The sequence below is a fragment of the Hypanus sabinus genome, chromosome 6, assembly GCF_030144855.1.
Source record: "Hypanus sabinus isolate sHypSab1 chromosome 6, sHypSab1.hap1, whole genome shotgun sequence".
NCBI classification, from domain to species: domain Eukaryota; kingdom Metazoa; phylum Chordata; class Chondrichthyes; order Myliobatiformes; family Dasyatidae; genus Hypanus; species Hypanus sabinus.
Window position 1 is genome coordinate 54031237 of NC_082711.1, and position 15918 is coordinate 54047154.

The 15918-nt window shown below is 41.3% G+C and overlaps 1 protein-coding gene and 1 long non-coding RNA gene across 3 annotated transcripts in view; one reads left to right on the forward strand and one right to left on the reverse strand.

The window, feature by feature from the left end:
- Window positions 1-15918, reverse strand: part of malrd1 (MAM and LDL receptor class A domain containing 1) — a 430000-nt gene that overhangs the window by 342480 nt on the left and 71602 nt on the right. Inside the window, exon 3 of one of the 2 annotated variants that reach the window (XM_059972137.1) lies at window positions 12025-12162. The gene's annotated coding sequence lies outside the window, so the exon portion shown is untranslated. Of the gene's footprint in view, window positions 1-12024; window positions 12842-15918 lie in introns of those variants that run through there. The other variant, XM_059972136.1, reaches the window with a different exon arrangement.
- Window positions 6666-12043, forward strand: LOC132395471 (uncharacterized). Its single transcript, XR_009512620.1, has 3 exons — window positions 6666-6849; window positions 7244-7348; window positions 10663-12043. It is a non-coding gene; the product is annotated as an uncharacterized LOC132395471 (long non-coding RNA).

A 15918-nucleotide genomic window follows, 5' to 3' on the forward strand; every position in this document is an offset into this window, starting at 1 on the left:
TAGATTATGTATTGCTTTGAATTGCTGCTGCTAAGTTAACAAATTCCACGTCACATCCCAGTGATAATAAACCTGATTCTGATTCTGAATTGCCTAACTGTTTATTACTCACCACCTATCAGTGACAAAAACACTGCTTTTTAAACACAAACACGCAAGTGATGATATTTAAAAGCCTTTGCTCATTGGACAGTGTAGTGTCTAACGGAACATGATGTGCATGTGACTGATGCTGATTAGAAAAATTTCAGTCAGTCTAACAGTCTCCTGTCCCATTTAAGTGGCACAGTGTCCCAAATAATCCACTACCTTCTGCAGAATTTTTCGCTCGAAGTCATTATTGTCCCCATGCCAAGCTGTGATGCAGCCAGTCAGCACACTTTCCACCTCATATCTGAAGAACTTTGCCGAAGTTTTTGATGATGTGCCAAATCTTACCGGACTCCTGAGGAAGCAGAGGCATATGCAATGCGTTCATCTTACAGACATGTGTACCTTGTCATCCCAATCCAGCATATATAAAGCTCCCTAGCGCCTTCCTAGCTGATCTGTACTGTTCGGTTTAGCACACATTCTCCACAACTAGCAACAGGATCAAAATAAACCAGGATTCAACTTCTGTACTGCATAAACAATCTTAAAGAACTTATGAAAGAGCATATTTTCTGTGGAAATTTTACACTTGTGGAATTCTGATAAGACCATCTCTAACAGCATTTCCTTGGTTTTGCATTTAATTAGCATTTTATTCATGCTTTGATTTTCCATTTCCTTCAAAACTAATATCATTTCTTGCATGCAAACAGCTGCTAAATTTGGATTTCATTTCACAACTTTTCACCACATCTCCATGGTAACAACAGGGTTGGAGAATTGTTACCTATCAGGCTCTCGAACCAGAGGGAAAAAGTTCCCTCAATTCCTCTCACCCCAAGAGTGAACTGTTCCTATAACCTATGGACTCATTTCCATGGACTCTTCATCTCATGTTCTCAATAATTTTTGTTTATTTATTTTATTTTTTTTTTCTTTTTGTATTTGCACAGTTTGTTGTCTTTTGCACATTGGTTTTGTCTTGTTATGTACAGTCCTTCACTTATTCGGTTGTATTTCTTTGTATCTAATGGGAATGCCTACAAGAAATTGAATCTTAGAGTTGTCTATGGTGACATACATGTACCTGAATAAGAAATTTACTTTGAACTTTAGAATCTATTCTTGTTGCAGTTTATTTGTGAAATTGGCCAGCGGATAATTGTTCACCTGAGCTGGAAATGTGTTTTCTAATTCCTTTTGCTGAAGAACTTTTCTGATGTGTAACATTCACAAGAATGATCCCAAGATTATATGAGAAGCATTTGATGTCTCTGGGCATCTTCTCAAGAGAGATCAAAAGGATGAGCAGTAAACTCATTGAAACCTGCCAGATACTGAAAGGCCTGGATAGAGTAACCATGGAGAAGATGTTTCCATTACAAGGAGAGTCTAGGGTCTAAGAGCAGAGCCTCAGGATAAAGGGATGTCCCTTTAAAATGGAGATGACAATAAATTTGTTCAGCCAGGGGTTGTTACATCTGCAGAATTTGTTGCCACAGTGTAGTGACTTGAATCCACTCCAATTTGCTTACCACCACAACAAGTCAATGTCAGATTCATTTCATAGGCTCTTCACTCAGCCCTGGATCATCTGGACAGTGAAGGTGCATACATCTAATGATCATAATGCTATTTGTTTCAAAGTTATTTTGGAAAAGCATAGGTCTGGTCCTCGGCTTGAGATTCTAAATTGGAGAAAGGCCAACTTTGATGATATCAGTAAGGATCTGGCAAGTGTGGATTGGGACTGGCTGTTATCTAGCAAAGGTTTACTTGATAAAAGGGAAGTCTTCAAAAAGAAAGAGAGTACAAAGCTTGTATGTGCCTGTCAGAAGAAAAGGCAAGGATGGCGGGTTTAAGTAACCTTGGTTTTCAAGAGATACTGATGCCCTGGTTAAGAAAAAAAGAATTGGGATAGCAGGTATAGGCAGGCTGGAACAAATGAGGTACTTGGGGAGTATAACAATTGCCAGAGAACACTTAAGAAAGAAGACACTCAGTGCACTGCAGATGCTGTGGTCAAAGCAACACGTACAAGACGCTGGAGGAACTCAGCAGGTTGCGCAGCATTCGTGGAAACGAGCAGTCAATGTTTCGGGCTGAGACCTGAAACCTGATGACACCCGAGTTCTGACGAAGGGTCTCGGCCCGAAACGTTGTCTGCTCGTTTCCACTTAAGGAAGAAATCGGGAGGGCTAAAAGAAGCCATGAAGTTACTCTGGCAGACAAGACATGTTAAGAGCAAAAGGATTGCAAGGGACAAAATTGGTCCTCAGGAAGATCAAAATGGTAACATACAGGAAAAATGTAAATAAGATTGAAGGAGTACAAAGAAAATTTACAAGGATGTTGCCAGTACTGGAGGACCTGAATTATAAAGAAAGATTGAATAGGCTAGAACTTTAATCTCTAGAATTTAGAAAATTGAGGGAAGAGTTGATAGGGTAAGTGTATGCAGCCTTTTTCCACCGAGGTTGGGTGACACTACAACAAGAGGTCATGGGTTAACGGTGAAAGGAGAAATGTTTAAGGGGATCATGAGAGACACTTCTTCACCCAGAGATTGGTGAGAGTGTGGGACGAGCTGCCAGTGCAAGTGGATGCGATTTCGATTTCAACATTTGACAGTAGTTTAGATAAGCACATGGATGGAAGGAGCATGGAGGGCTCTGACTGGGGTCAGGTCAATGGGAGTAGGGAGTTTAAATGGTTCACTACAGACTAGCTGAACTGAAGGGTCTGTTCCTCTGCTGTGGTTTTCTACGGCTCTATGACTCTATCAGGAAGCTCTTCATTGACTACAGCTCTGCAATTAACATCATCATCCCCTCAACAATAACCAATAGGTTCCAAGACCAAGGCCTCGATACCTCATTGTACAACTGGATCCTCAATTTGCGGGTGAAGAGAGGTGGCCCATGTTTTAGTGATTTCCAGCCAGCTGCAGACTTTACCAAATACCTGCATGTCAAAGTTGCACCCCGGTCACTGTGGAGTTCCCTCAGAGGCAGCAAAACAGCAGAACTCCTTCTCGAGTCTCCTAGCCATGGGGTAGTGCTCTGCGAGCATGTACACCTCCAGCCACTCCATGAAGTAATCCAGGTCTCGAGCACATGGCGGTTCCCAGCGTCAGTGTGGAGGAAGAGGCCCAGGATGTCTCCTGCTATGCTCCACTGGAGCCTCCACTGCACTGGCGCACTAGACTGACAGCCCGGCCCCTTCTGGGACATGCAAGCATTGCAGCAGTGCACGAACAGCTCCACATCCTGCATGCACCCAGGCCACCTGCGCAGTTTGCCCAATGTCTCTGCAATACAGTAACAGCCAGCCCCCCACCAGCCCGTGCACCGAACGCTGGGGAACCACCAGCTGCGGGAGATGTCTGTCAGTGTCGAGAAACTGTCCCTGCCGGAACAGCAAGCAATCACGCACCTCATGCTCCACTGTGCCTTTCCCCACTGCGACGTGCTGTTACCTCTTCCCACTTATCACCGCGCAGTCGCCAGTGACCATAGCCAGCTGAACCGCTGTCGTCCACCCAGGCGGAGATGGCTAGTCCTCATTGGGAAGGACACGCAGATGGAAGATGGTGATGGTTGACCCTGTGTACACATGGCATCTGGTGCCCTCCGCCATGCAGTCCACATAAAGACCTTGCTCTTCACCTAAATGGCCCACCCAAAAAGGCAACAATGGAGGGAGGGATTTTGGTTGAAGACTCAGGCAGCGCCGCCTGCTCCGTGTTTTCCTTTGTCTGCGCTGGGCTGTGGTGTGGCGCTGGTGCAAAGCAATCCCGAGCCACCTGGCCTGCCTGCCCAACCGGTAGCAGAGGTGGCTCCCTGGCACGCGGCAGGGCTGGTCAGACCAGTTTCATCAGCTCGGCCTTGTCAGCTTCCTCCTCCAACTTGCAGACACAAGTCCCGGCCCGCGGACTTGGGTTATTGTATTTAAGGCAGACATTGACAGGTAAGGGTTACATAAAAAAGGCAGGAGAGTGGGACTGAAACAGTAGAGCAGACTTGATGGGCTGAATGACCTGTTTCAGCTCCTATGTCTTATAGTCTCAGAATGGATATTGTTTGAGAGTCTGATAGCAATGGGACTTTAAGTCTTTAAGTCTGGTGATGGTCTTATTCCTTGAGCTGAGTTTACCTGTTACAGGTAGATATTTAACCTTACTCAGAGTTGTCATTAACTTTGGATTGGCACATTGAAACAAGATGGGTAAATTAGCACGAGTGTGTAGAATTCTTCCTTGGTAAGTCAAAATTGGACAAGTTCAAAGGTTATGTCCATTAGTGATTCAACTCCATCTGGCAACACAAGGTGAACAATTCAGTATTTATTGCAATTCAACTGCACTTGCTTTTCTTTAATAGTAACAAAATAATTAATTTATTATCATACCACACAAATAATCTTTAATCCCTAGAACTTTTGTTACCGATGTGGTTTATTCTTCTGGAAGATTCTATCAGCTTAAACTATCCAGCTTTCAGCCATTTTTGTGCCTCCTTTTCCCCTGCCTCTACCCTATTATCTTTTTAAACACACTTCTATACCTTGTAAATGCAATGCAACATATATATGCCTTTTATTTCTTATATGTTTCACTTATAGTGCATCTGCCATCTAAATCTCTTGATTTCTAATCAAATATGTTAATGTTCACCTATTTATTTTCTTATGTTGTGTTTATACCATTCAAATTCCATAAGACAACAAAATGTACAATAGGGGCAGAATTTGGTCATTTGGCCCATTGAGTCTGCTCTCCTGTTTCAGCATGGCTGTTTAATATTGCTCTTCTGCTTTCTCTCCATCATCCTGGTTCTTTTTAAATCGATGTAGATTGAAGTGCCGTGCTGAATTAGAAAGGTCGGTTACAGGCCGAATCGAGGAGGTGGTGTCCTGGCCCCAGAGCATGTCGAGGCAATTGAAACCTATACTTCAAAGTCGATTTACGTGCCAGGTCAGAGTGTCCCAGCCCAAGGCGAGGGACGGGCCAGTTCAGATTATTGCTCCTCAACTCGGCCCTGCACTAAACTATGGGTCTCTCTTTGCAGATTTCAGTTCAGAACGCTATTTGCTTGCAGTTATTGTTTGCATGATGTATACGTTTTCTCTACACATTGGGTGTTCAATGGTCTATTTTATTGTTATGGATCCTTTTTTATGGGCATGATGTGTTTTTATTTCTCTCTGCACATTGGGTCTTTAATTGTCTTGATTTGTATGGGTTCTTTTGGGTTAAACAAATCTCAGGGCTGTATAATGTATCCATACTTTGATAACAAATGTACTTTGAACTTTGAGTATTGAAGGGAAGGGGAGAAGCCAGTATAAGAAGGTGGGGAGGAGTGGAGGAAGAAGTACAAGGTGGCTTGTGAATGGTGAAACCGGCAGAGGTGGAGAGGGTGAAGTCAAGAACTGGAAAGTTGATTGGTGAAAGAGATAAAGGGCTGGGAAAAGGGGAATCTCCTTGGAGAAGATAGAAGACCACAGAAGAAAGAGAAAGCTGAGGTAGACCAGAGGGAGGTGATGGACGGGTAGGAAGAGAAGGTAGCTGTCTTCTGGATAGTTCTCTAGACAGCATATTTCTCATAATTAAAATTATGGAAGTATTCATCCAAAACGTCCAGCATTGTTTTCTTGTGCAATTAATCCAAGGCATCTGATTGGAAGAAAGATAATCAATGTATTTAAATGAATAACTTTCATTGGTAAAATGTGTTTAATATTGAAAGACATCCCAAGATGCTTTATAATTGTGGAGTCACCTATCACAAGAAATTCTCTAGCTTTTCACGTAGTCTTAGCAATAGATAAGCAGCATCCAAAGAGCCTGTGCACTGAGGGACTAGTTAACTTTTGTAGTTAGGTAGTGCCACATCACTGATAATTTCAGGAAGAAAGAATTTGATTATAGTCAGGCTCTGTAAACAAAGGCAATCATCAATCACAATTGCAGACTTTGATCTTTTGTTTGGTGCCAGGCAGATTAGGTGCAGCTGCTCTCTGCTCCATGAGGTATTTTTCTCCCCCTCTGTAATAACCATACTCCTCAGTCAATTCCTTTGAATAAATCTGAGGTAGAAACTTAAATGGAGTCCTGTTTTAACTCTTTCACTGACGTAAGCCCCTTATAGTTTCTAAATCAAACAGATAAAGTTAACCTTAGTTCCTATATGTAACCTATTTATTTTCCAATTTAATTCCCTGCAATGTTCACATTTTAATATACAACAGGATTTTTAAGACTGCATTCAATCACAGGATGTGAATGTTACTAGCAATGCAAGCACTTATTATTAATTCCTGGAACTGAGCGGACAACTCAGTCAATCATATCAGTGGGTATGAAGTCATTTTTAAACTGGCTCGAATAGGGATGCAAGGTTACTTTCTTTGAAGAAAATTGGTAAATCAAGTAAGAATAAACAGCAGTTGTGGAGTTTCATGATTACCATTATTGGTATGGACATTTATTCCAGAAATATTTAACTACTCAGGCAGCTATAAATATTCCAACAAATACCTGCTGCAGGATCTCACACCTATCTCATTAACTCATTTTGGACTGCTCTGCGGCTAAGCACTTAGTGCTGCCTCCTCACAGGTCAAATCCTGATCCCAGATGTTGTCCATGTGGAGTTTGCACTGTCTCTACGGCTGAGCCCTGGTGCTCCAATTTCCTTCCACCTTTCCATGGTACATTGATCAGTTAAATGGCTCCTATAAACATCTCCTAATGTAAGTAAATTGCAAAAGAATCAAAGGGGAACTGATGGACATGTGAGTAAGGTTAAGTTGCAGAGGTAAAGGGAAATAACAAGAGAGAGAATGGGACTGATAAGTTTGGCCTGCAGTAGGCAGGATATTTCTGATGGTCTGAATGGCCTCCTGCACCTTAGTACATACCAGGGATCAGGCTGGGATAGGTTTACGTTCTCAGACGTTTAACCCTATTTGATTCAAACTTGCTGATCACACATGAGGTTATTCTGAAGCTTCTGAATATGAGAAAAATCATTTCTTCTTGCTAAATAATTTTTCAAACTACAAACATTATTCAGTAGCTGCAAATTATAATTTATTGTTAAGAATTATTGATATGAGTTCTATTCTCTTTTTTTTATCTCCACAGATGTCCAATATATGCAGACTCAATAGTTAATACTCCTCCCCTGCTAAAGTAGGTGATAGAGGGGACAATGAAACAGGTTATTAAAATTATAGGGGAAACGATCAGGTGAGTAGGTGGTGGGGAGGGGTGGGGGAAGAGTGGAAAAAGGTGTTTGATTTGGATAAATCCAAGGCATTGCCTTTTGGAAAGTAAAATCCAGGTAGAATAACATTGAATGGCAGAAATTTGGAAAACAGATGGAAAATGGAGTACAAGTGCATGATTCACTAAAAGTGGAGTCACAGTTAGACAAGCTGTTGAAGGAGACTTTTGGCGTGCTGGCCTTCAAAAGTCAGGGTACTGAGTATAATAGTTAAGAAATCATGCTTAGCTGAACAGGACCCTAGAGAGGCCACACTTGGAGTTTGACTTGGTTTGCACTGCTATCTGAATGTTGATATTAAACTGGAAAGAGTGTGGAAGAGATTTTTAAGAATGTTGCCAGGATTTGAAGGAGGGAGAGAGGGAGGGGTGGGAGGGAGGGAGAGAGAGAGAGAGAGAGTGTGTGTGTGTGTGTGTGTGTGTGTGTGTGTGTGTGTGTGTGTTTGGGCAGGTAGGCATCATTCCTTGAAGTTGGAAGACTGAAAGGTGCACAAACCATGAGGGGCATAGACAGGATGAATATACTCAGTCTTTTTCCCAAGCCTTTGGAATCATGGATTCCAAAGAGAGTTAAGGTGAGAGGGGAAAGGTTTAATAGAAACCTGAGACTACTGTTTTATCTAGAGCATTGTCTATATATGAAATGTTCTGCTAGAGAATGTGGTAGGGACAGGTACAATAATAATATTTAAAAGATACTTGGACAGGTTATGGGGCAAACACTGGCAAATGGGACATCTTGGTCAGGATGGGCCAGTTGGATTGAAAGGCCTGCTTACATGCTCTATGACTCCCCCCTCCCCTTCCTTTTGCTTCTTTCAGTCTTTCTCAGTCTCCAGATCAATCCACCTCCTTTCCATTGGCCTCACACTCACCGCCAGGAAACATACAATTCCCTGCAGCACACGTTTTACATATTGCGCATCAGCTATTCCATGGTGATGGGTCTAAATTGCTCACCAGAGTCTTTATTCCTTATAGGAGAGGCAACAGAACTATAGTAATTAACACTTATTATGTAGGGACAGTTAAGAACTAAGTGGTAAAGTGGAAGCATGGAGAACGTGTAGAGATGTTCTAGTGAGAATGCAGGGAAAGAGACAGAAGAATTTGAAGAATTTCTGAGTAATAGCTCCTCCAGAACAACTTCACTAGCCATTGAAGAAGGATCACTTACAGCCAGCTGAGAACATCTGCTCTAGGGTACAAAGATATTGAACGATCAAATTAAAGTTCATTGGACCCTCCATTGAGCAGAGTCAGCCATGGATATTGCATCCTCATTGTCTATGCAAGCTAGTACACAAGCCAGAGCAGTTCCGAATGGGTACACCATATCCTGAAAAGGGAGAGTGAGCAGTCAGAAGTCATGGTACATATTGGTACCAATGACATAGGTAGAAAAAGGGAGGAGGACCTTAAAAAGGCATACACAGAGTTAGGAAGGAAGCTGAGAATCAGGCCCTCAAGGGTAGTAATCGCAGGTTTGCTACCTGTGCCACATGACAGTGAGAACAGGAATAGAATGAGTTGGCAGATAAATGCGTGGCTGAAAAATTGCAGCAAGGGGCAGAGATTTAGATTTCTAGATAATTGGAACCTCTTCTGGGGCAGGTGTGACCTGTACAAAAGGGCCAGGTTGCACTTGAATCCAAGGATGATCAATATTCCTTCAATATTGCATTCAGAATAAGGTGAACGAACTCGTGGCACAATTACAGATTGGCCTACATGAAGTTGTGGGCATCACTGAGTCATGGCTGAAAGAAGGCCATATTTGGGAGCCTAACATCAAAGGATGTACTTTCTGTCGAAAGGACAGGCAGGAGGGCATAGTCGGTGATGGGGCTCTGTTGGTAAGAGATGGAATTACATCTTTAGAAAGAGCTGACACAGGGTCAGAGAATGTTGAATCTTTGTGGGTGGAGTTAAGAAACTGCAAAGTGAAAAAACATTGTGGGAATGACATTGTAGGCCTTGAAATAGTAGCCAGGACGTGGAGTCGACCTGTTTCCTAGCATGGCTTTGAAGCACTGGTGAAACATTTTTCCCAAAGATCAGATCACTCCTAAATTCTGATCTCAGGAAAAAGAGCAACAAAATTGGAACAAAGTTTCCTCCTTGTCAAAATAGAGGAAATAAAATCAGAATGCAATCGATAAGAAAATAATTTTTACTTAACTAATTAAATCAAGATGGTTCTTTAAGGTTGTTTTAGCCGTGGGTGGTAATGGGGATAAGTTCCCACTACCTGTTAAATGCTCCCAATGCCATGCTTCTCAAATAGCCTCTAAAAACCAAATCTACTGAGCTCAGCAGGACTGTTTCTACTGACAGAAGAAGCAAAGGCAGGTTATTGGCAACATAAAACCAATCGCTTTGGGTGGGTGGTACTCATCAGCCATGATTGACAATCCATCTAGGAGATGTAAAACACTGATATCAAACCTTCTCTGCCTTGCAACTATACCCACTCATGGGGAAGAATTCCGGAATAAACCCAGAGGAAAAATTCCAGAGCTGGGGTCCCTAAGGCAGTCCTTCTTTGAGTTCAATGCTGACAGGCAACTCCAGCAACGCTGCTGGTGCCAAACTGTATCAACCTCTACTGTTCCTTTGGATTCATCAGCTGTGTGGAGAAGGGGAGCCTGCTGCCTAGATGACAGTTCGCTCCCCATATTGTACTGCCCTGGCGTGCGTATTGACTTCGATAGCGAGGACGTAAAATCCATGGTCAACCCTGACCAACAGAGGGCCTCATAAATCAAACTATTTAGTTTGTATTCATACCAGTGAAGTGGATCAATATAATTTCTGGGTAGAACCTGATTGGAAAATTATAAGCAGAATCTGCAGGTATAATATATGATGCTTAAATCCCCTTTTGTTGGAAAAGTAAGTTGAGAAATGTATACTTGCTAGGCCATTTAATACCTGAACAGTCTTTTGGAGTTAGCTTTATAGTTTGAAGTAGAGAATCCACATTGTGTTAAGGTTTCCTGTTATATAAATATACCTATAGTGGCCACTTTATTAAGTAATAAAGTGATCACTGAGTGTACGTTTGTGGTCTTTTGCTGCTGTAGCACATTCGCTTCAAGGTTCGATGTGTTGTGCATTCAGAGCCGCTCACTGCTGTTGTAACATGTGGTTATTTGAGTTACTCCCACTTTCCTGTCAGCTTAACCCTGTCTGGCCATTCTACTTTGACCTCTCTCATTAACAAGGCATTTTTGCCCACAGAACAGCCGCTCACTGGATTTTTTTTTTCATTTTAGCACCATTCTCTAAAAACTCCGGAGACTGTTATGCATCAAAATCCCAGGAGATCTTCAGTTCCTGAGATACTCAAAGTGCCTCATCTGGCACCAACAATCATTCCACATTTAGATCACAATTCTTAGTTCACAATATAAGGAAGACAAGTGGTTGTGATGGGTTCCTCCTCCTATATTTCAACGGGGAAGTGTTCTGAAGAAATACCAGTGTAATGCCATACACAAACCTAGAAGGAAACTAAATCACTGCTTATATGTGTAAAAGGGGACCTGGGACTCAGGTTGGCTGGTACTTACAGGATTCCTTGTCAATGCGGAGTGGCATATATTGGCCTGTTGGAGCGCACAGTGGAAACGCTCTTCAAGGAGCACAGGAAATGTTTTGTTTGGGTTACCCAGTGAAATCGGCTGTAGCAGAACATTACACTCACAATAGCCACAGGATTGGCTTCAATGGTACAAAACTACTGTTGCATTGCCATACCAATGGCTTTTGGGATCACCTGGTGAAGAAAGCCATTGAATTTAAACAAGAGGAAAAGAATTTTAATCAAGACGAAGGTGTCGACTTAAGTAGGAAGGTGGGAGAGCAGAAATCTGATTCGATGAGGACTAAACAATCAGAAGGGCCAGACCATGGGTTATAAATACCACTGATCCAGACATGTCCAGGCATCATCCCTGATGAAGATGGCAGTGTTTGTCATCAAAACAACTAAACCTTGATCATGTTGGCATGTTGTTGTGCATGGAGTTGCTGCCACATAATTGGCTGATTAGATACTTTCATTAACGAGCAGATGTACAGATGTGCCTAATAAAGTTGCCACTGACTTCACATCTTCTGGATGAAATTACCATAAATATTTTAGGATATTAATTATGAAAGGGCTTTCAGTTAGGAAAATGAAAAGCCACAATATTTGAGGAAAAGCTATGCTGACAATTAATTGAGAATCTTTATTAGCTGAATGTCTTTTCATTTCAGCAGAGGAACTTAATATTGCACAGTCAATTTTAGAGATAAACTCATTTTACCCCAAATTCCTGGAATAAACTGCCAAGAACCAAGCAATTCAGTGGAATCTGAAGTAAAAATCTGTTTTTTATGAAATTGGTCAAAGAAGTGGAATGAGGCTGAGGCAAAAAAACCAAAATGATTGCACAATGATTTCAGAAAATAGCACAAGCTCATCACATAGAAATTAATTTTGTTTTGTTGTTATCTTCTATATATACACAAATAAACCGTTATATTTCTACATCACAACATTTTAAAGCTATTTGTAATATTATTTATTGCTTACACAAGTTTAGCTGCTAATGTAAATAACGCGGAGGCAAATCATCACAATTCCATACCAGACTGATTTCCTTTGTGATCGTTCAATGGCCCAATGCCACACAAACTGTTCCTCCTTGTCCATTGAGTCTCTGATTCTAGATCATTGGACCAGTTGCAGAAATCCGTCTCAAAGTCACAGCTTTCATACCAAGGGCCTTTTCAAAACAAAATGCAAAATGTTGATCATTTTGAACATAGCAACAAATTAACATTCAATAATAAAATGTGGCATTTTTCAAGCTCGAAGTCAGATATGTGGCTCTTGGCTATGTAGGTATTGGGTGGGTACTTTCATATATTTCCGAGTATAATACACATGCAACATTGGAAGAAACACTGAGTCTTGATTGGATAGATGTTAATATTGCAAAACCAAAACCAACATGCTTACCTCAGGTTTTAGAGAGGTGGAAGAAACTTGTGACCTAACCTTTCTCAGCCAAGTTGGAGAAGCCCTTTTGAGTGAGGTTGCAGGAAAATAGTGGAGAAGAGCTGAATATTTGCAAATTTATTTGATATTTCATGTTTCACAATCTTACATTCAACTTAAATCTCAAGCCCACCTCTGGATTTACCTGGTGTTGGAAGACCAGCATTATGCAATTGAATTTCAAGTATTTTGCTGCCAGGAAAATCCTTGTTTGCAAAGAGCATGTAAACATGGTAGCAGTCTCATATGTTCCTGGATTTAAAATAATAACAATCATCCCATGGGATTTCATGCATGTCAATGGAGAGGCCTGCACTTTTGGCCACCCTTATATATCCTGAATTAAAAGCTACTCATATTGATGTGTCTGAAATCATCCACAGGCCAGCACAATGATGTCGTTTCTTGAGTACCATTACTGAGTTTGGATTTTTCTTTTAAATTCTGGATTTATTATTTGAAATTAAATTGCTTTGCTGTCATAATGGAATTTGAACTCGCATTTGCAGATCAATAGTCTGAATCTCTGGCTGTTAGTTCAATAATTTGATTGTTGCAATAATCCACTGAACATTTTATGCGTCCTATAGGTCACATATGTTGAAAAGCTGTATTTTTTAACTTTAAAAATGACCAGATCACTTGACACATACAACTTATTAATTTTAAAACACTTGCTGAGGAGGACATGATCGCTGCACAGACTAAGATCCTGAACAGAAAACTTTGGAGCTGTTGGGTGGGATCAGAAAAGGAGTGTATATGTGGCACTCATCAGAGAACAAGAAGGAAAGTTATTAATGGAAGTCAAAGGGCGTGACAAGGCTATGAAATGAAGATGCTGTTGGAGTCTCAACATGGAAGAAATGATTGAGATTCTGGATGGATTATATACATTTAGAGATCCAGTGCAAAAGAGGCCCTTCCAGCCCAACAAGCCACACTGCCTAGCAACCCGCACTCCCTACTTAATCCTAGCCTAATCAGAGGGCATCCTAGCCTAATCAGAGGGCATTTTACAATAACCAACTAACCAGTACATCTTTGACCTGTGAGAGGAAACTGGAACACCCAGTGCACTCACGGGAAGGACATACAAACTTCTTCCAACATCATTGGAATTGAACTCCGATGCCCCAGACTATTGATAGCATCATGCTAACCACTACACTACCACGGTGCCCCAATGTGGATAAATTGCTGGGTGTGAATGGGATGAATTGTTGGAAGCCGAGGAACGTAAAGGAGGAAATTGCACCAACTATGGTCCTAATCTTCCAAACACAAAATTTAGCTGTAAGATTTAGATTGGAAACTGAAAATGTTAAAACTTTGTGGAAGAGTAGGGATAGTGATAAAACCAGGAACCAAGTGTAGTTCTAGAAACACCAATCAAGGACAGAGTAAGCAGTTATTTGGAAAAATGTGAATTTATTAAAGAAAAGTCAGCAGTGATTTATTAAAGACAAAAGTTCTAGATGAAGCTTTTTTTTGAAGAAGTAATGATTATTGAGAGAAGTGTTGTGATGATGTATGTATACTTGCAAATAATTTTGGATAGGGTGCCCCATAATTAACTCATCACTAAGATTAGAAGGGGCAATTGCAGCATAGATAGAAAGATTAGTCAGGGAAACAAAGGTTTGAAATACGTAGAAAGTTGTACTTCAGACTAAAAATGAAACAACTTTGGACTTTCCCAGGAATCAGTATTAGAATCACTATTTCTTGCAATAAATAATAAATAGAAACATAGAAAATAGGTGCAGGAGGAGGCCATTTGGCCCTTCAAGCCTGCACTGCCATTCAGTATGATCATGGCTGGTCATCCAACTCAGAACCCTGTACCTGCTTTCTCTCCATACCCCCTGATCCCTTTAGCCACAAGGGCCATATCTAACTTCCTCCTAAATATAGCCAATGAACCGGCCTCAACTGTTTCCTGTGGCAGAGAATTCCACAGATTCACCACTCTCTGTGTGAAGAAGATTTTCCTCATCTTGGTCCTAAAAGGCTTCCCCTTTATCCTTAAACTATCCTTAAAATTTGAACATGGGTATGCAGGTCGCTACTTTCAAATTTACAGGTGTCACAAGACTTTTAGGAATAGTAGATTCTGAGGAGATATAATAACCCTCAAAATATCAGGTTGGTGAAAAGAGGCAGATGAGTGGCAGAAAAAATTAAAAACTGAGAAATAGGAACCTTTAAATATTGGTTGGAAAAAGGAGAAGCAATATTGACCACATGGCATAATTCTTAAAGAGATTTGAGAACAGGTGCACAGTTCAATGAAAATGGCAGGGTAGTTTGAGCACAAGATTAAAAATAGAATGCAGGGTCCTGACTTTTACAAATAGGGATACAAAATCACAATGGCATTGATTCAGCCGCAAATGGGGTACTGTGTCAAGTTAGCATTCATTTCGCGAGGACAAGAAAATAAAAGTAAGAATGTAATCTTGAGGTTTTATAAGGCATTGGTCAGACCACATTTGGACTATTCTGAATAATTTTGGGCCCCGCGTCTAGGAAAGGATGTGCCAGCATTGGAGAAGGTTGTTTATGGAAAGGATGCGGGGAATGAAAGGGTTAACATATCAGGAGTGTTTGATGGCTCTGGACCTGTACTCACCAGACTGTAAAAGAATGAGGGGGCATCCCATTGAAATCTATCAAATATTGAAAGGCCTAGTTACAATGCATGTTCAGAGTATGCTTCCAATAATAGAAGACTCAGACAGACAGACAGACATACTTCATTGATCCTGAGGGAAATTGGGTTTTGTTACAGTCGCACCAAGAATAGTGAAGGAATATAGCAATGTAAAACCATAAATAATTAAATAATAATAAGTAAATTATGCCAAGTAGAAATAAGTCCAGGACCAGCCTATTGACTCAGAGTATCTGACACTCCGAGAGAGGAGCTATAAAGTTTGATGGCCACAGGCAGGAATGACTTCCTATGACGCTCAGTGTTACATCTCGGTGGAATGAGTCTCTGGCTGAATGTACTCCTGTGCCTAACCAGTACATTATGGAGTGGATGGTCATCATTGTCCAAGATGGCATGCAACTTGGACAGCATCCTCTTTTCAGACACCAACATCAGAGTCCGGTTCCACCCCTCCAACATCACTGGCCTTATGAATGAGTTTGTTGATTCTGTTGGTGTCTGCTACCCTTAGCCTGCTGCCCCAGCACACAACAGCAAACATGATAGCACTGGCCACCACTGACTTGTAGAACATCCGCAGTATCATCCAGCAGATGTTAAAGGACCTCAGTCTCCTCAGGAAGTAGAGACTGCTCTGACCCTCTAGGATAGCATAGAAGGCTATCCCTTTTAGAACAGAGATGCGGAGGAATTTCTTTAGCCAGAGAATGGTGAATCTGTGGAATTCATTGCCAAGGATGGCTGTGGAGACCAAGTCATTGGGTATATTTAAAGCAGCGGTTCATAAGCTCTTGATTCATA